At 41.9% G+C, this 20,909-nt stretch overlaps 1 long non-coding RNA gene across 1 annotated transcript in view; it reads right to left on the bottom strand.

Moving 5' to 3' along the window:
• Positions 1-633: 633 nt before the first annotated feature.
• LOC128930064 (uncharacterized) overlaps positions 634-20,909 on the bottom strand; it is a 39,214-nt gene continuing 18,938 nt past the window's right edge. Inside the window, exons 3-4 of the long non-coding RNA XR_013529556.1 lie at positions 16,891-17,014; positions 634-13,276 (exon numbers count right to left, since the gene is read on the bottom strand). This is a non-coding gene — a long non-coding RNA (uncharacterized LOC128930064). The remainder of the gene's footprint in view (positions 13,277-16,890; positions 17,015-20,909) is intronic.

Genomic DNA, 20,909 nt, shown 5'->3' with positions numbered 1-20,909 from the left:
ATACACCATAGCATCTATAAAAGACTTCGCATTGTGACTAACACATAGCAAGTGCTCAAAAATATTAGTCCTTTTGTACTCTAATTTAGTGACTGAAGGTGGGCATGGGTGGAGCTTCTGGGGGTCCAGGAATATCCCGACTCTTGACTTAGGTTCTAGTTATATAGCTGTGTTCAGTTTGTAAAAAATTATCAAGCCATATACATATACTCTCCACATTTTTCCTTATTTACATTATATTTAAGTCAAAAGTTGCCTAAAACTTTTTTTAATGTTGCTTGACACAAGTGAGTGATCTAGTCATTAAATTAGGGCCACCTGTACTTTAGTTAATTAAACCATTTACTTGAAAGACTTAAATTATAATGTCTTTTTCAAATATTGAGCAATTTGAAATCCCTCTCACTGCTGAAATGTTCACACAATTAGAATTAATGAAGATTATCCAAGCTTAAAACAATGTATATTTGTTGAAATGTTGAATGAATAACTTTTCTTTTTTACACATTTCTCTTTCCAGCCAATAGTTTTCAGGAACTCCTTTAGTAAGTAAGTGTAGAAAGAAAGGCAAGAAAGAAAAGGCACTACTATATATTATAATGAAATCTTAAATGTTTCCTCTGGTAACACATCATAAACTTAATCATGTAATTGTCAAATTTGTGTAAGTATTTGCTTGACATCATCTCTCTTGTTAGATTGTATGTGTCATGAAAGGCAGGGACAAGCTCTTATATTCATCATTATATTCCTAGCACCTAGCAAGGTGCCTAGCACTTAATAAATGCTCAACAAACATGTGTTGCATGAGCAGATAAATGAATGAATAGCTGATTAGATGAACAAATGAGACATCTAATATTACTTTTAGTTGGGTGAAAACTTACAGGATACATTGAATAAACCCTGGATAAGACATAAACCTGTACCCCTATTGTCATAAAGAATCAGTGAGAATACAGAGGGAAAAAAGTCTTTCAAGGAGGCTTTATTATATAAATTGTTCAAATAAATGTCAGGTCGCTTTGTCCTTATTTTTATTGTATAGGACTTTCTTTTTGAGACGGAGTTTCCCTCTTGTTACTCAGGCTGGAGCGCAATGGCGCAATCTCGGCTCACCGCAACCTCCGCCTGCTGGGTTCAGGCAATTCTCCTGCCTCAGCCTCCCGAGTAGCTGGGATTACAGGCACGCGCCACCATGCCCAGCTAATTTTTTGTATTTTTAGTAGAGATGGGGTTTCACCATGTTGACCAGGATATGTTGACCAGGATGGTCTCGATCTCTGGACCTCGTGATCCACCAGCCTCGGCCTCCCAAAGTGCTGGGATTACAGACTTGAGCCACCGCGCCCGGCCCTGTATAGGACTTTTTATATGAGTACTTGATACACTGGTTTTCTGCATTTGAAATGTATTAGAAAATAATTTTCACATTTATACACAAGAAACCTATGACAAAGTCATACGGGACCCAAGGGAAGAATTAATGAAATATGAAGTCAAAAGTTGACTTATTAATAATAATAAAAAACAAGAAATAGCCTATGCCAAGGGGAGAGAAAGTACACTGGTAAGCACAAAACAAAAAGAGGAGAAACACATTATGTCAAGTGATGCAGACACCAGGAAAGAAAACGTTTAAGAGATTAAAGAGCTGGGAGGAAAACTATGCCTTTTGCCACTTGGATGTAAGTGTGGGGGTAGAGGGACTAAGGGGTCTATCTAGAAAGACATGCTCATGTGCAGATCTGGGCAAAGGCAGATCTTGAAGCAGAGGGAGTTTGCCTTAGAATCTCCCCAGTGTTCTCAGACAAGGCTTCTTTGTCCATTTCAGGACATGCTTAAAGCATCCTCACCCACACCAAATGCCTACTGTCCTCTTGCTGCCAGCTCTCTGCCCTGACCTCCCCACAGGGCTGAACAGAGTTGTATTTTAATTAGCCCTCCTCCCTAGTTAATATGTCTTACTTCTGGGCTTTTTTTCCTTTCAGTCCTCTGTCAAAACAGTACAAACCTATGTCCAAGCTCTGTTCTTCCCTTAAAATTTATTTCATAGTCTTCATTTTATTAAATAACAACTTCATTGAGATACAATTCATATACAATGCCATTCCCCCATTTTAAGTATACAATTCAATAGATTTTAGCATATTCACAGAATTATGCAATCATCACAGAATAATACAATCAATTTAGAACATTTTCATCATCCCCCAAAGAAACTCTATACCCAGCAGTCATCCCCAACCCTCAGGCCTAGGCAACCACTACTCTGCCTTCTGCCTCTGTTGATTTTGCCTATCATGGACATTTCATAGGACTGGAATCATATGACATGTAGTCTTTTATGGTTGGCTTCTTTTACTTAGTGTAATGTTTTCAAGGTTGATTCATGCTGTAGCACGTATCAGTATTTCATTATTATTTCTGAATAATATTCCATTGTGTGAATACTACATTTTATTTGGCAGTTCATTTGATGATGGACATTTGACTTATTTCCACTTTTTGGGCATTAGGAATAATGCTGGTATGATCAGTCACATAGTTCTAGCATCTTACAGGATGCTAGAACTGGAATGAAGCTTAGTGGTCATCGGCTGCAATCCCCATGCAATTCACAACTGTCTTCTACTACATCCCTAAATGTTTATGTTTAGCCTCCCGGTTCAATGAACACTGAAATAAATTTTTAGGGGAGAACAGAGCTTGGACATAGGTTTGTACTATTGCAAAGTACAGTAGAAAATATACTATTGCCCAAAAAATTCTATTCCAGGATTAGGCTTTTATGGTAATCGAAATATTTTTTTCCTTAGGTTCTGTCCACCTCCACCATTCTAGCTTAGGTTCTAGCTTAGTCTTCTAGGGGCCAGAGCAGTTTACTTCCTTTCCCACACATCACGGAAATATTTTAATCTATTACTTTCCCCTTGCTTTTTACCAGGCTCTCCACTAAGAACACTAGACTACGTGATTTGAGATCGGTTTCAACTTTAAAATTCTGTGAATGTGACCATCACGTATGATTTGAAATTTATCCATATGACGTATTGGACATGTGTTGGTTTTTACCATAGCATGCCCATATTTTCCTTTGAGAAATACCTATAGAGTTTGGTTTACATGAAACCCACTCTCAGATCCAGGAATGAACCCCAAATGGCTTAAGTCAATCAGTCAATCTTATTTCCCATGGCTCTAACGATGGTTTGGAGAAAGAAGGAAAAGCATATGACCTAAACCAATCCAATATGTGTGAACATTGCTACTTGTGCAGTAAACAATGGTACACAGACTTTCTCTTCTGTGCTTGATGATGTGAGGATATGAAATTTGGGAAAACTGTCAGAGAACCATGTGTGAAACTTGAACCTGAGGATAAGACTCACACAAGTGGAAACAGGGTGGAGAAATGTATCCTGGTGATATTTGGGTTTCTCAATCAGGACATAACTGCAGCAAGAGTTACCCCAGGAATTCTTCAATTTCTTGAGCCAATAATACCTTTTTATAAACTCTGTGTAGCCTGCCTAGATCAGGTTTTTGTCACTTATGACTAAAAAATTCTTGATGCTTATATCTTGGCGAGGATTTATCCTACTAATTCTACTACATGTTGAAGTTTGATAACCAAAGCTGATTGCAGTCCTCTAGGAACTTAATACTGCCCCAAAGAACAAGTTCTCTTTTTCTTTACTTTCTGATATTGCACTTTGATCAGTGCCTTATACATAGTAGATGTTAAATAAATGGTAATGGCTATAGTTCTCTACCCTCTTCCCTGAACCGAAAAACAGAGTTCCAATATGCCTGTTCAGAGACAAGAGCTGAAATATTAGGCTCTGTCTGAGGTATTATACTGACAGTCAGGAGTACAGTCAAAAGAGATAGTTCAAGGTGATTAAAGGGTCACATGACACAGCAAGGGGATGATGTACAAAGAAGGTGTTAGCACAAGACTGGACCCTATTTTCTGCACCAATATTATAACCAGTAACTATCACTGATCACTGAGTAACCTCAATTTTGTGCCATCACTACTTTAATTATGGATGTCTGCTATTTAAGTCCCAGGTTGAATCTCACTGAACTGATGATGGTTTTCCTCCGGTGTTAATATATCTAGAAGCAGGACACCTCCACTTTCTTCCAACTCCAATGCACTCACTCAAATCCAGCATCTAATGAACATGGCTTTCTACCACTTATTATAAGTGCTACTCATAATGCTTTTTTAAAAAATCCATCTGCCACTCTCCTGCATCTTTGTTTCTTGGTATTTTTCTACAATTATTTATTCCATCACACTACTAAGGGGAGAACTTTTTTTCTCCATCTCCTTGAGAAATCCGAGCCTTTATTTTTGTCACTTGCACTTTGCATACTGTTAATCTGTACCAACTCAAGGTTTCCCAGTTTTGCTCTAAGCTATTGGCTGGGGTTAGCCTGGAATTTATTTCCTACCCTTCTAGGTAAAGACGGATTCTCAAACCTAAACTTTCTTTGAGGTCTCTTACTCCTATAGATGGTTTCAGGCTCCCTGATTCTCCAAGTCAGTGGTCTTCAAACTGGAGAATATATTTACATACCTAAGGAGTTTCCAGGAAGTACATACTAGTGTGTAGTTTACAAAATCAGTTTCTAGATGTTCAACATGTGTCCAAACTCTTCCCTGAATTGCTCTGGGTGAGAGCATGGCTGCTCATGCTAGCTTTTTTCTTTACTAATAATCATCCTTGTCCAATTTAATGAAGGAAAAACTTACCTCCTACTCATTCTAAAACTCACTTCAATGTATCAACCCAGGGTGTTAAAACAAAACAAAATAAAAAATCTCCAGGGCACTAGACAAAGGGGCAATTTAAAATATTGTTTCCATGACAAGAAAGTCAGTAGCTCTAATGACCTAGAGTAAAAAAATCACAAATCAGGTGATTTCAAATTCTTTGCTCCCCAAAAAACTGAAGGTGTTAGTTGAGAAATCTTTAAAAATCATTTTTGACGAGTAATAACTATTAACTACCACTGATATAACTCCCTTTTAGTTCCGTCTACTTATTTATATGAATGAAGTTTCTCAGTATTTATACCTATCAAAAATAAAAATATTAGCTTACATTATAATATTCATCCAAAGATACACAAATTTAAACAATAAAATAATCCCAACTGTCTTATTAAGACCTGCATCTGCAAGATAAAATTTTACTCTTGATATTCATCAAGATATTTAATACATTTATCTTTTTAGCCAGTTGCATAGTCATACTGTAGAGAATGATTGTTCAATTTAAAATAGATTTTTAACTGAAATTTAAAATAAATTTTTAGTTCAGTCAGAGATTTGGGTAGATAGTGTTTGGAAACCACCTCTCTGAATCTTTCCCTTTCGGAATTTTTTCACCATTTTTAGTTTTTATGGTTTCCTGATTTCACTTTTTTACTTCTCAGGCCTGAAAGACTGCAAGTTTGTCATATATGCTGCTGCTACATGGGCACTGCACTTAGTCCCAGTCAAAAGCCTGGACACAGGAACGTATTTGTGTCTGTCTTATAGAACATATTTGTTCTATAGTCTTCCTTTTCCAACACATCTGAATGCCAGAGTCTGTATGCCCCTTAGGGCCAGGTTTTGCAGTGGTTTTCTTCATGGATGGAAAAAGTGTGGGCTGGTCATTCAGTAGGGTTTTAGTTCATTATACCTGGAAGCAGAATCCAATTTTGTTTTAGAATGTCAACACTTATGATAGGCTAGGAATTCTATCTTTGCCATCATTTAGACTAATGAAGAAAACACTTAGACATCAATTTTATAATGTATATAAAGTTACTGTTGCCCAGAATTACCTTAGGTATATCATATCAGAAAACTCTTAAGGGCCATTTCAGATCCTCTCAGCCTCTCCCAACTCTTGGTCCAGTTACCATTACCAGCTCTGCCTGGATTCTGACCAATTTCATACAGGTGAAATCTGAGAGTACGTCATTCTGTGACTGTACCAAGTGCTTCTTACATCCCATCTTGTTGACACCGAGGCATGGAAATGTTGTAGAAGCCAAGATGGAGCCCACATATGAATGATCCAGATTTGGGGGAAGTTAATTCTCTGTACGATGAATCTTTCACAGATTTGAAATGGAAGCCAGTAAGTAAATTTACTGTCACCCCTGAGAACAACTGTCCTATAATGCTGTCATCTGACTTTGTAGAGCCATTCCAACAGAAGCAAGCAAGCAATCATCCTTAGTAGAAGCCAACTCAATAATGCATCGACTTGTTGGTTTCCCCTCTTCCCTGGCTCACACTCTTTTTCCAACACTCTTTTTTCCTCAGGATGACAATTGATATATTAGTAGCATGGAAGTCCTTTGCCTCAGGCTCTGTTTTCTGGGGCACCCAGGTTAAAAGAGAAGTACAAGAACCCCAACACTGTGCTATGGACACAGGTTCAATAACCCACTTATCACATCTGATTCCTGGGCACTTTGACCTATGGTAATTTAGCCAGCCTAGGCTTGCTCCTCTGTAGAAACTCACCCACGTTTCAGTGATCCTATTTGTTCATCAGGAGGGATTTGATATCCAACCTGTGACTTTGCAGGAAACAGAATATCTTCCAGGCCCAGAACTGCTAGAACTACTCCCTAAAGAAACATTAGACCCTGGAACTCTGACTCTTCAGTCGTTCATTGTTCTCCTTTTCAAAAATGTTCCACTTCTATCTCACTTGTGGGGCAAAGAGTAAAGCAGCTCTGGTAAAAATACCAAAAAAGGCAGCTGGCATTCAAACTACACCTTCCATCAGACAAGCTCTTCTTAATACCTCAGCAATTTTCTGTTCTTGATTGTGTGAGTCTAAACAGCTATGTTCAGCTATCATGTTGATGGGACAAAGGAAAGGACTAGAACCAATGAGTGAACACTAAGTGGAAGCAAACTGTACCCCAATATAAAGAAAAACTTCCTAACAATTGCTGGAGTTAAGCTAGTAGAGCAGAGAGAATGACTACCCTACAGGAGAGTAAAAGCCGTGTCTCTGGAGGTCTCAGTGCAGAGGCTATATAAACACTGTTTGAAATGTTGATATTCAAGCTCAAGACCCCAACAATTCTAATTCAATAGTTTGAAATTGCCTGAGAATTTGCATTTCAGCAGGTTTTCAGGTGATACTACCAATACTGGTCCAAGGACCATACTTTGAGAACTACTGTTGGATGTTCTGTAAGGTAACCCCCAAATTGAGAGGCAGGAGAGTGTAGCCATTAAGTGAAAAAGCTTTAGAGTCAAATTAGACATGGGTTTGAATCTGTTTGGCCATACACTAGCTGTGGAAATTTAGGCATGCTTTTAACCTTCCCTAAGCCTGCTTTCTCATCTGTATAATTTGAATACAGATACAACTTACTTCATAGGGGAATGAAGTGGACAACAAATATATCCAAATCAAGGTAGCCACTAACATTATCCTTTATCACCTGCAAGGAGCCATAATGTGTCCTTATACATGACAACCATTATCTAATTATCATCACTCTAGGAATAAAGGCCCTTTCCTTTTCCAGGTAAGAATACCCATATCCAAAGAAGAAGCAAGACCACCAATCCACAGCAAGAATCTATACCACATAAGCCAGGAAATAATATTTTGCAGCATTTATTTTCCCAGGAATAGTATATTCCACATAAACATCATCACAATTAAACTAACTTTCTGGAGAACCAGGGCTTCCCCTGTGCTAACAAATACCATAATCAAATAATCACCTCTCTACTCAAGAAAGTTAATATTAGCCACTAAAAAGGAATCATTGTAACCAAATGGGGTTTTCAAAAAAAATTATTTTAGGTGCTATATCAGGAATTTTCTAAACCCCAAACGGGGCTTTCTTAAAAAAATTTTTAGGTGCTATATCAGGATTTCATTGGATTACTTTTCTGCAAAATTTTCCCTTGCAGGAGAATAATCCAGTGAAATCTACATTTGACATCACTAGGCATTCCAGGCAGCGAGCCTAAACACATCTCTTTTCACTGCAGAGGAAAACTTCAGCAAATGGATTTTTCAATCTTATCCTTTAAGTGTCTTTGTCTACTGAATTTCGGTGCCAGTTTTTCAAAGCAGAAGTGAATTGGAGATTCATTCTCCACACAAGTGCCTCAACAGCATGCAGGCAATCCCCAGTAGACCCGAAGAGGTAATTTGGTTCTGGGCTTCAATAAACCAGAGCATTTGGATAGGTAAGGCCTCGAGGGACAAAGAAAACAAAAATGGAAAGCAAAAGCCAGCTCCATAAAAAATAAGACCGAGCAATACACATCAACTCTTACCTTACAGTTTCTTGCTGAAGCACACAAACTAGAATTCCTCTCTTCCATGAAGCCCTCCCCATTCCTGTGGGCCCTAACAGCTAAGGGAAGCCTTCTCCAAAACAATGTCTCCATGGAGTTAAAGAAGGCTCTAGGAACTATGAATGCCTGAGAGACTGACTCCTACTACTTTCAAAGGCAGGTCAGCCAAGAACAGGGAAACTCGGCATCCACTGATCAAACACTGCTTGTGCACTAACCATTTGTCAGACATGATGGCAGTAGCCTGTGAGCTGAAGAGGAAACGGTACCTGGCCCTGCCTTTAGGAGGCCCAATCATGCACAGAAGTTTCTAAAGCACATTTGATTCCCAGACACATCACTTAGGGAGCTGGAGGGTTCTGTGTGTCTTCTTAGGAGAAGATTCTTAGAAGCCTGAGAGATGGCCTCCCAGGCTCCACACAGCTTTCACCCACTTCTAGCACAACAGAGGTAAAAACAGCAGCAGTAGCCACTCCAGTTTTTCCCTTATGGCCGTGAAGAACAATTACTGGAGCCTTCTCTTCAGGTGGCACCTAAGGTGGAGCCTTCCAGCCCTGCACATCTTAGGGAACTAGTCACCTAGGAGACAGCATGAAAGTGGCCAGCAAATCGGGTCTTTTATACCATGTGGGTATTTCCACTTCACAAAACTGAGAGGCCAGGGGAGCAGGGGAACATAGTATCTCACATATATCTAACACTGTGTACTTTACCAAAGCCCTCCATGCCCAGCTGAATAAATATTTATGAAGCATTTCACAGAAATTAAGCAACATGTTAGGCACTTTCAGATCTATTACTTTGTTATAAATTTGATACCCACCCTGCTGGCTAGTTATTATTATCAGAAGTAAATCAGAGAAATTATGAGTTTGGTACAAGTTCAAATTTCTCAAAAGTGGCAGCAGAATTGAATATTCTGGCTCTATTAAATCTCCTTTGTTCATTATGTTGCCTCCAAGCCCTTAGCCCACAGGCAGCCTCAGAGGGGAACATTGTTTTTTTTTTTTTTTTTTTTTTTGAGATGGAGTTTCGCTCTTGTTACCCAGCCTGGAGTGCAATGGCGCAATCTGGGCTCACCGCAACCTCCGCCCCCTGGGTTCAGGCAATTCTCCTGCCTCAGCCTCCTGAGTAGCTGGGATTACAGGCACGTGCCACCGTGCCCAGCTAATTTTTTGTAATTTTTAGTAGAGACAGGGTTTCACCATGTTGACCAGAATGGTCTTTGATCTGTTGACCTCGTGATCCACCCGCCTCGGCCTCCCAAAGTGCTGGGATTACAGGCTTGAGCCACCACGCCCGGCTGGGAACATTGTTTTACAGTAGATGTCATTAACAGTTTGAATCTCAAACTACAGCCCGAAGAAATGGTAGGAGCTAACATTGACTAAGCACCTCCTGGGTGCTGAGTCCTTTCATATACTACCTGCCATGGGCTGAACTGTGATCCCTCCACCTGTGTATGTGGATGCCCAGATGCCCAGTAACTGGGGATGTGACCATATTCGGAGATGGGGCCTTTAAGGAAGTAATTAAGTAAAATGCATTCATATGGGTGAGCCCTAATCCAATATGACTGGTGTCCTGATAAGATTAGGACACATATAACACACAGTCCTCGGAGAGACCATGTGAGGACACAGTGAGAGGTGGATGTCTGCAAGCAAAGGAGACAGGCCTCAGAAGACATCACACCTGCCAACATCTTGTTTCTTGGACTTCCAGCCCCTAGAGCTATGAGAACACAAATTTTTGTTGCTGAAGCATCTAGTCTGTGGTATTTTGTTATGGTAGCCCTGGCAAGCTAATCTATTACCTCAATTTATTTCTATAGTATCTCTATAAAAGCAAATATAATGTCCATGTTCAAGACCATTAACCAGAAGCTTAGAAAAGTAAAGTAACTTTACAAAGGTCACACAGCCAGCAAACAGGAAAGCCGAAATCTAATTCTAAATTCTCTTCTCTTTTTACAACGTACTTGGCCTCTCAGACCACACTCCACTCTAGCCCAGAAACTTCCTTTGTTCCTTATTCCAAAACCCCAGGTATCGACCTTCCCCTGAGAATGTCATCATTCGCAGAGAGCATCACACAAGCCTGGGCCGGGAATTTCAAAGGCTCTGGACTGAGCGGGCTCTTAGGGTAAAATGAAGTACCATGCTAATTGCAATATTTTTAGAAAAGCAAGGAGGATTCTGACTTCCCAGCTCTTCTTTGAACCACAGGCTTTTAAGCTAAGGAATTTCTCATATGTCTTTCTTCCGAGGAGAGTTTACCACATTTTCTAGATTCATAAGACACAGCTGATAATTAAGATACTAGCTGGAAAATCTCCCGGATAACTCTTTGTGTATCTGCTTGCTACCTAACAATTAGTGTAGCTGCTGAAAATACTCGATTTGCAAACTACATGATCCAAATGTGCGAAATAATAACAATAATAATAATAACTTTCTTTACTCTTCTGTAACTCAACTTCTGTTTTATGTACCAATTCTGCCTATTGGCAGAAACTTGATCGAGTCCCTTAAGGTAAAAACACTGGTCACTTCAAATTTAAACATGGGCATTTCCATATTCTGCTCCCCCATCTTCCTCACCCTTAGGTGGCATCTACATTCTAAAGGTCTGCATGGCATGAAGGCCTGGGACACATGGTCCCTTAGCTTGTTGGCAGCCGTCCATGCTACCCTAATTCCTTCATGTACCCCTGTCTGCACCAGCACTTGCTGGAAAATCAGGCTCTTAATTTTAAGGCCTTGGTGCACCTGGGTTTCTCTGTTTCTGCCTCATCCAGATTTCAAGGTATACAGGCCATCACTTGACTAACGGTGATGCCCTCTTAACCACCCAGGAGATTATTTGGGCCCTTCCTCCTGATGGGCCATCCAGACAGGAGGAGGGAGACTCAGAAGGGCTGTACCAGCCCAGTTACCAAGACCCATGCAGCCCTTTCTTTCCGTCCACCTCCAGAGGCATGGTGGCCACCTTGTATAGTAAAAGGTGGCCTTGGCTCTCAGAATCCTGGCCCCTCACATCATTTCATCCCAGAGTGGGAGGCCAGACTCAGAGCCCCCTTCCACTGCCACCGAACATGGCTCTGGAGTCTCCTGTTCCCATCTAATTAACTGCCCTCTCTCCCCACCCAACTGCCCTGAGCTAGTCTCTGAGGGAGCAGGGCTTCTGGTGGCTCAGCTCTTCTCTAACAATCTGCTGGTTTCAAACAGATTATCAAAAGAGATTTGACTCTTGCAAATCAAAACCTCAGCTCGTAAGATAACTGTTTCTGCTTCAAGTTTAAGAATATCTAAGCCCTGATTCCTCACCTCAGAAATGGACATAATTATACCTACTCTACAGGAAAATTATAAGAATAAAGCAATCTAGTTTGGAACATAAAAGCCAAAAATGTGACTCATAACTGTCAGTAGTTGGACGCCTCACCTGATACGTTCTCACTCAAATGTTGAAATCTCACCTGATACTATCACGTTACTAAATGAATAGAGGGGAAATTCAGAAGTGGCAAGGAACTGCGAAAAGAGAAAAGTGCTCAATTATTTTCTCTAACTCTTAGCCCCACCCTATTAGATTTCCCTGTCACTCATGGAATGGGAGATTATTTTCAGCAATGTTCCGCCTGCTAAACCAGATACCTGCTTAGAGTGCGACACCTTCATTTAACAGTTGCACACTTTGCCCAGAGACCCACAGGGTCTCCCTTGATTCATTCATGTTTCTGTTCAAATGTCCCTTCTTCAGTGAGTCCATCCCTGATCCCTGATCCCAAAAAGCAGTGGACTTTGACTGCTTTGCTTAATCTCACCTATTCCATGATTGGAACAGTGCCCTGCATGCAACAGCAATTAATGCTTCTATAAGCATTAATTAGAAGAAGAAAGTAGGAAGAAAAGGAGGAAGAGGACAAGCCATGCTGGCTATCACCCTGACTCCCTGGCATCCCAAACCTCTGAAGGCACTAGCTAAGGGGACCCGCAGAGAATTGAAAAGGCGCTTCCCGAAGTTCCTATGTCCTTCTCCCTTTCTCCTACTCCTGCTGCTAACAGCACAGTTCTCAAAACAGCAGCCATAGCCCTTCTCTAAAAGGCTTTCTCAGAGCATTTCCCCCTACGGAGAGAGCCCGGTGCCCTCTGCACTTCTCAACCCAGAGGTCACTGGGCAGGATCACCCAAAACCCTGTCTCTCCTCTGTCTCTCCAGAATAATGCAAACAGAAAGGGACATGTGGAGCCAGGAACTTGGGTCATCCAGGGATGCAACATTTTACTTTCTTGTGTCAGGCTGCTCTCCACCTTGAGGTCTGCATGCTGGCCTGGAGCCAGAGGAAATAAAGCCCTAGCACTCAACCATGCAGGGACAGCCAAATGCCCTGCCAAGAGGCCAGTTCCTCCCAGGGCTCCCTTGCACACCAGGCTCCAGCTATTGCCACACACCCTTTCGTCTTCCATTCTCTCCCCTCTGGGCTTTTGTACACATGGCCTCAACTCCCTAGAATGTCCTTGCCAACCTCATTAGCCTGGCCAGCTTTTCCTCTCTTTTCAGGACTCAATCCAAATATCAAACTTCCCTGACATCTACCTCCTCATTAGTCTGAACTGGTCCTCCTTCCTGTTGTAACCCGTGTGTCCTGCTATGCCATTAGTTATCACTGTGCACTGTAACTGTAACCTGCCTCCCCCACTGGCAAGTGAGGCTATTGAAAGATAAGAGCTATGTCTTATTCCTTTTGTATCTCCTGTCCCTAACCCCGAGTCTGACATGCAGATACATAGTACAGTGAATGTCTCGTCATTCATTTATTCATGCCACAAATATTGGACCAGGGACTGTACTTGGTGCTAAAGGTACAAGAGCAAAAAGAGCTGACAGTATGAAGCTCTGGCCTCATGGAGTCGGTCTCCTAATAGGGGTGAGAGAGACAGTATCGAGATAAATAATTGCAGATAATTATAATTATAGGTTATTATCATTGTAGATTATTAAGTCATTATAGATCATAATCTATTAGTAGTAGAGAAATAATTATAGATTACTATTGCGGAGTGCTCACTCTGTGCCAGAATATCAGTGTCCACACCCACACACCTACACAAAGTACAAGTGCTTATACACCCATTTATTAGATTATTTTCGACAAACAAGACAAGCTTTGACCGATTCTCAACCTTGCCCAAGGCACAGTGTGTTAGACTCTCAGTTGAAGAAAATAAACAGTGTTATTTCATCAACATCAACAGAGGGATCTTACTTTAGGAAGGGTGATCGGGGAGGCCTGGAATAGTGAATGAGTGAATGAATGAGATTACAAACACAATGCAGCTGGGTCCAGAATGATGCTGGTCACTAGAAGCCCCTTTATCTCAGGAGAGTTTCTGACACCTCAGGATCCAATTGGCAGTAGAGATTTAAGTTTGGCTCTCTATGCAGATGACAAGGCAGAGGAATTTGCCCAAAGCTCCCCTTTCCAGTGTTTATCTTCAGGGTCAGTGAGAGAGGAGGACTAGGATTCTGGAAACAAAGTCAGAATAAAATGCAGCCATTCCTTTCCTGAGAGCTCACTGTGTTGAAACCCTGAGGTTGGCCTTGGGGACACCATTAAAAGACCTGTGGAGCTCTCTCATTCAATCCTCCCCTGTCCTACCTGGGGGAGGCACAGGTATAAACACCTAATGAGGCAATAGGAGAAGTGCAGTCACAGGGGTGTGTGCACAGGGCAGCAGAAACACAGAGGGTAGGCAGGTTCTTTCCACTGGGATGGAGAGGGCACCAAGCAGAGGGAGGCAAGGAAAGCTTCTGAAATTTATTCTGAGCTGGGCCTTGACTGGAAGATGAACAGAAAAGAAAGTGAACAAGAATATTTCAAGTAGACAAGAGAGCATGAAGAAAAGCAAGCAGGGACAGAAGCGCAAGGGGTGATGAGTGATGCTGAGTAGTGGTGGAGGATAGTAGAAGGAGAGGATGGGTCTCAGGATTTGCTAAGGCCACATACCCTCTGATTCTAAAAGGCAGCTTGCAAAGGATCAGGAAACTCAGACTCAAATTCAGAGACAGCAACTGCAAGAAATGCCTAGTAAAATTCCCTGCCCTGGAAGGTGGAGCAGAGACAACACAGCAGCCCCTACTCCCAGGGCAGTCCCAGCCTTAAAGAATACAGCCATCTGGGATGGGGGGAATACTGGGAATTCAAGGAAAGGAAATAAGGAAATGAAGTTGGTTTCTGCCTTATTTAGACCAAGAAGAAAGGAAAGTCACCCCAAGTTCAGGCCTCAGGCACTACCATGCCCATTCATTGATGTACCTCCTCACAGACAGCACTGTTCAAGGGTGGGAGTACCAGGCAAAGGAGAGCTCCCAAGTGAGGACCCTTTAGCAGCTCCTCCAGGTGTCATCCTGCCCCCTGAAGCTTATGAAATGTGTCACACCTCCTGCAACAGGTGCAGGGAACAGCCAAACAGAGCATTTAGGAGCAATGGCACTTCCTGGGCCTCCTAAGAACCCAGCCCGCACCCAACAGGATGGCATCTACGTTCTCCAGGGGAGGGAGAAATTGCCTGCAATAATCCTTCCAGGTGTTCTTCCACAAAGACCTCCTTATGAGACATCCCAAAAGGCCAAACGTATAGCCTACCCTTAAAGGGAAATCGTGATGAATACAGGCAATACAGTAAATACAAGACAATTTCTTAATAATAAGAAATAATACCCAACATGCACTAAGTGTTTACTCTGTGCCAGAGTATAAGTGCACACACACAACAAGTAAAAATGCTGATATACCAGCTTGTTAGGTTCTACTGGACAAAGCTTTGACCGTTTCTCAATCTTGCCCAAGACACAAGTACAGAATTCAGGATTCCCAAAGTACTTGGCTCAACTTTGGCCAAGACAAGAGGATCGCTTGAAGTCAGTAGTTCGAGACCAGCTTGGGCAACATAGTGAGACACTGTCTGTACAATCCCAGTTGGAATCCTGACTTCTGAACCTCTGCATGAGGAACATCTGGAAAGCCTCCATTCCTTCAAAACAGATTCCTTATCTATAAGATATATTGACTGTTTTCTTAAAAAGTCTGAAGTCTGCCAAATGGAGGCACACACCGTTTCTTAGAGTAAGTGCTCAGGAGAAGGTACGGGGAAGTGTCTATGCAGCAGTGCACACCTGCCTCCCAGTAGCTCATTAGCTCACCCACACCCAGGTAACAGGGAAGGCAGGGGACAGGTGCTTATGGGGCTCCCTGCCCTGATCTGCTGGTGACTTGGGCTCCTTGATCTACTTCCTCAGGGAATTTCCCATGCCATAAATCTGCACCCTCCCCTCTCCTCACCACCACACCCATGCCCTGAGCTGAACTCTCCATGTTCTTCCAGTCCAACTTCGGTGTCTCTGAGCTCCCCAGGTGTGTTCTGAACTGCATTCTCTAATCATAACTCAGCTCTCTGAGTGCCCGGGCTCAACTCACTGCCTTTGGCTCCTCCTCCATATCCCAGCACCACTTTGGAATGGTCTGGGTGGGGCAGGGAGCAAGGGAAAGAGTAAATAACAAACAGAGGAAGAAGAAAAGAGAGACAAAAAATGAAAGCACAAAAGAGCAACAAAGAGAAGGGGAGAGAAAAGGAAGAGGAAAAATGCTCAGGCACTGAAAAGATGAAGAGCCAGAGATAGAAAGCAGGGCCACAGGAGAGTGAGCTGGGAGACCCAGCAGGGTGTTAGGGCATGGATTGATTATCAGAAGCAACTGCAAAAAATCTGTACTTGTCCTAGGGTAGCAGTTGTCAAACCTGAGTGTAAATAAAGATCACAGAAGATGCTTATGAAGATACAAATTTCTAGTCCCTGTTCCAGGATTCTGATTCTTTAGATATAGGTGGGATCCTGTAAATCTGTACTTTTTAAAAATAACCAGCCCAGGAGCTTCAAAGGGAGGTGCTGGGAAATATGTATGTCCATTCTTAGGAGGGCACTTTGTGGCACCAAACTCTGAGGAAATTCCCCTCAGAATTTGATATTTTAAATGCTCAACTTTGGAACTCAACCATCTTGGACCATGCAAGCTGGGCTACAGGAACAGCCCAATTCTGCTCCCTGAGTAAGTGCCTGAATCTGGGAGGATGCCAGGTGCTCTCTGATGGACAGGTCTCTTCTCTGGGATGTGGAAAGTTAGAATAGAGGGTCTCCAAGGACCTTTTCATCTAGAAGAAACCCACCAGTCTCCTGAAATGTGATGCCCATCTTGATTAACTAAATAGACACTTATATTCAGAGGCCAAATGTTGATCCTTGACCAAATGTTCATCCTCTAGCCATAGGTGTTAGACAATACAAGTGCCTTTTTAAAAAAGAAATATCAAGGCTAGGCATGCTAGCTCATGTAATCCCAGCAAGTTGGGAGGTCAAGACAAGAGGAACACTTAAAGTCAGGAGTTCCAGACCAGCTTGGACAACATAGTGAAAATTCATCTCTACCAAAATAAAAATAAAAAATAATTCAAATTAGCCAGGCATTCTGGTACATACCTGAAGTCCCAGCTACTCAACAGGCTGAAGGAGAAAGATCTCTTGTCCCCAAGCATTCAAGGCTTCAGTGAGCTATGATGGCATCTCTGAACTCCAGTCTGGTTGATAGACTGAAACCTTGCCTCTAAAAAAGTTAATAAATACATGAAAAAATTTTAAGAATCAATTTTGTTTTTATGACCTCCTTTAAATTTAAGTTAATGACAACATGCTTAATTATATGTATAGCATTTTACAACTTTCCTCGAGTATTTCTAATTCCTGACAAGAAAGACTATTTTGTGTTTTAAAGTATTTTTTAAGAGAAGATGACCAAGTTTGTTTTATAGCTTGGTTACCTTAATGGGTTGTTGAGGGCAGTGTGTTGATATAAATAAGTTAATTCTTAGAATGCCAAAGACTTTTTTTTTTTACTTTCATTTAAAATAAAAAGAATACAAGTGCTGTTGTGTTACACAGGGAAACTTGTGTCATAGGAGTTTGTTGTGAAGCTTATTTCGTCACTCAGGCATTAAGCGCAGTACCCATGAGGTATTTTTCTTGATCCTCTCCCTCCTCCTGCTCTTCACCCTTCAAAGGGCCCCAGTGTCTTTTGTTCCCCTCTATGTATCCATGTGCTGTCATCATTTGGCTCCCACTTATAAGTGAGAACATGCAGTGTTTGGTTTTCTGTTCCTGTGTTAGTTTGCTGAGTATAATGGCCTTCAGCTCTATCCATGTTCCTGCAAAGGACATGATCTCCTTCTTTTTCAGATGACAAAGCTTTGATGCCATCATCTTCTGGTAGATACCTTCTAAATTATGATGTTCATATTTCTGCCTTGGAAAGGGGGATTTATAGATTAACTCCTCTGCCTTATTTGTAAAGCCCCACATTAAATCTATAATAGCTCATTTCTCTTTTGCAGCATCACTTCCAGCTGCCCCATGAATAAATCTTCTACTTCATTTATTCTTCCCTCTGTACCTTTGTCATTAGATGTTCACTCTTCTGGAATGCCCTCCTTAACATTCAGCCAACCTAAAACCCCCTGTCCATCAAAAGCCCCAAGAGCAAATAATATCTTTCTCATCTCTATGTCCATATGCAGCCCTCAGTAAGTATTCAGCAAATATTTCTTGAATGAATGAACAATTCTGTTTTCCCACACACAGGTTGGATTTTTCTTCTTATAATTAGAAACCCCTCTGATAGTAATATTAATATTTTATCTCATATAGTTCTCTCAATGAATTATTATACCCATTATTGGTATCATATTATACCAATGAATTATTATGCTTGTAACTTTAAAAAAAGAAAAGAAAAAAATGGCCGGGCATGGTGGCTCACACCTATAATCCCAGCACTTTGGGAGGCCCAGGCAGGTAGATCACTTAAGGTCAGGAGTTTGAGACCAGCCTGGCCAACATGGCAAAACCTCATCTCTACTAAACACACACACACACAAAGAATAGCTGTGCAAGGTGGTGTGTGCCTGTAATTCAAGCTACTCAGGAGACTGAGGCAGGAGAATTGCTTGAACCTGGGAGGCAGATGTTGCAGTGAGCCAAGACAGTGCCACTGCACTCGAGCCTGGGCAACAAAGCAAGACTCCATCTCAAAGAAAAAAAATTGCTATTGTTGCTGGTGAATCCTGGGATATTTGAAAGGATAACTTTTGCCAGCAGATCACGCCTAAAAACCATGAGAAGTCCTGGGCCTGATTTCCAAGGTCACCTACAATCTCCATCTACTCTACATGCCCACTGTTGTCTCCCACTAGTTCCCAACACATTTAGTCTACCACTTCTCTAACGGCCTTTCTATCATTCATGTGTCACACTCCGTGCTACCTCTTTGCTTTGCGCACACTAATTACCCATACCCGAAGTGCCCTTTCACCTCCCTCACACTGCTTTAAATCCCACTCTACAAAAAAGGTTGATGACGCAGCCCATCATTTCCATAAGATTCACCTTCACTGCTATAACTCACATTGAGCTCTCCCTCCTCCAAATTCATACAACATAAACACTGTGCCACATAATTTTCTGTATCCTATACTGTGGCACTTCATTCATACCTAATTTTCATATACTGGTTTTTATATCTCTTAGCCTTTTTCCTACAAATGGATTATATAGTTTGACGGAAATATCTGGGTATAGAACAAGCTGTGCGTCTGCTTCACCCAGAGCCCTCTTTTAAAGGGAATTAGACCAAACGAGCAGCCACACTGCATTCCTGTATTTGTTCACTGGGGCTGTCATAACAAAATGCCATAGACTAGATGGCTTAAATTTATTTCTCACATGCACTGGAGGCTGAAAGTCCAAGATCAAGGTGTGGGCAGGCCTGGTTTCTCCCGAGACCTCTCTGCTTGGCTTACAGACAGCCATTGCCTCGCTGTGTTCTCACACTATCTTTCCTCTCTGTGCTCTGCTATCTCTTTTTGTATCCAAATTTTCTCTTCTTACAAGGACACCGGGCTGAATGGATTAGGGTCCATGCTCACAACCTCACTTTAACCTTATCACATTTCTAAAGGCCATATCTCCAGATATAGTCGCATTCTGAAGTGCTGAGATGTGGGGTTCCAGCATGTAAATTTTGAGGGGATACAATTCAACTCAAAAACGCTTCAATCACCACTATCATAGATTAGAATGGGGCAGATGCCTGACCCATAGGCAGGAGTTAGCTATTAGGCCAATACATAGGTTAGCTAGTAGGCCATCAAGTGGCTTAATATGAAAACTCTGTCCAGGCGGGACCGACCATAGTCAATATGTAGGAAACACATATTCTTTCCTGAGAACTTGAAGTGGAAAATATGCCTGCTGGCCACAAGAGGAAAAGACGAAATAGCGATGCTGTATATTCTTAGTCTCTTCCCTCCCATTTGTACCATACCCAGGTGCTTAGCAGTGTTTGATGTATACTCTGAGTCTGGCCTTGGAGTAGATTCAGTCTACCAACAGCGTTACATTTTTGAAAATACTTTTTCTTCAAGCAATATCTGGCATTAAGCCTTATCCCCTCACACCTAATACCTCACTTCCAGTTTACTAAAAATGATGGATTTTGGCCGGGCATGGTGGCTCAGGCCTGTACTGTAATTCCAATACTTTGCGAGGCTGAGGCAGACAGATTGCTTGAGCTCAGGAGTTCCAGACCAGCCTAGCAACATGACAGAGCCCCATTTCTACCAAAAAGATACAAAAATTAGGTATGTTGACATGCACCTGTGGCCCCCAAGTACTTGGGAGGCTGAGGTGTAAGGATTACCTGAGCCTTGGAGTTTGAGTACCACTGCACTCCAGCCTGAATGACAGAGTGAGACTCTGTCAGAAAGGGAGGGAGGGAGGGAGGGAAGGAAGGAAGGAAGGAAGGAAGGAAGGAAGGGAGGGAGGGAGGGAGGGAGGGAGGGAAAGAGAAAGAGAGACAGAAAGAAAGAGAAAGAAAGAAAAAGAAAGGAAGAAAGAGGGAGGGAGGGAGGCAAGAAAAGAAAAAAGAAGGAAGAAAGGAAGAGGGGGAGGGAGGAAGAAAGAAGAAAGAAAAGAAAGGAATGGAGGAAGGGAGAGAAAGAAAGAAGGAAAGAGAGAAAGAAAGGGAGGAAGGGAGGGAGGGAGAAGGAGGGAGTGAGGGAGGGAAGAGAGAAGAAAAGAATGAAAGAGAAAGAAAGAGAGAGAAGGGAGGGAGGGAAAAAGAGAGAGAGAGAAAAAAGAGAGACAGAAAGAAAGAAAGAGGGAGGGAGGGAAAGAAAGAAAGAAGGAAGGAAGGAAGCGGGGAGGGAGGAAGAAAGAAGAAAGAATGAAAGAGAGAGAGGGAGGGAGAGAAAAAAGAAAGAAAGAGAGGAAGGGAGGGAGGGAGGAAGAGAGAGAGAATGAAAGAACAAAAGAAAAAGAAAAGAAAGATGGAGGGAGGGAGGTAAGAAGGAAGATCTCCGACATCTACCTTCAAAAAAGCCTTCTACTGCGAGGCAATGGGAATAACACGAATAACTGCAGAAAAACATTTGTATGTTCCCAGTGAA

Source organism: Callithrix jacchus, chromosome 18, assembly GCF_049354715.1.
Source record: "Callithrix jacchus isolate 240 chromosome 18, calJac240_pri, whole genome shotgun sequence".
Lineage (NCBI taxonomy): Eukaryota > Metazoa > Chordata > Mammalia > Primates > Cebidae > Callithrix > Callithrix jacchus.
The sequence above is the reverse complement of the archived record's forward strand: the minus strand, read 5'-3'. Positions and strand labels throughout refer to the sequence as shown.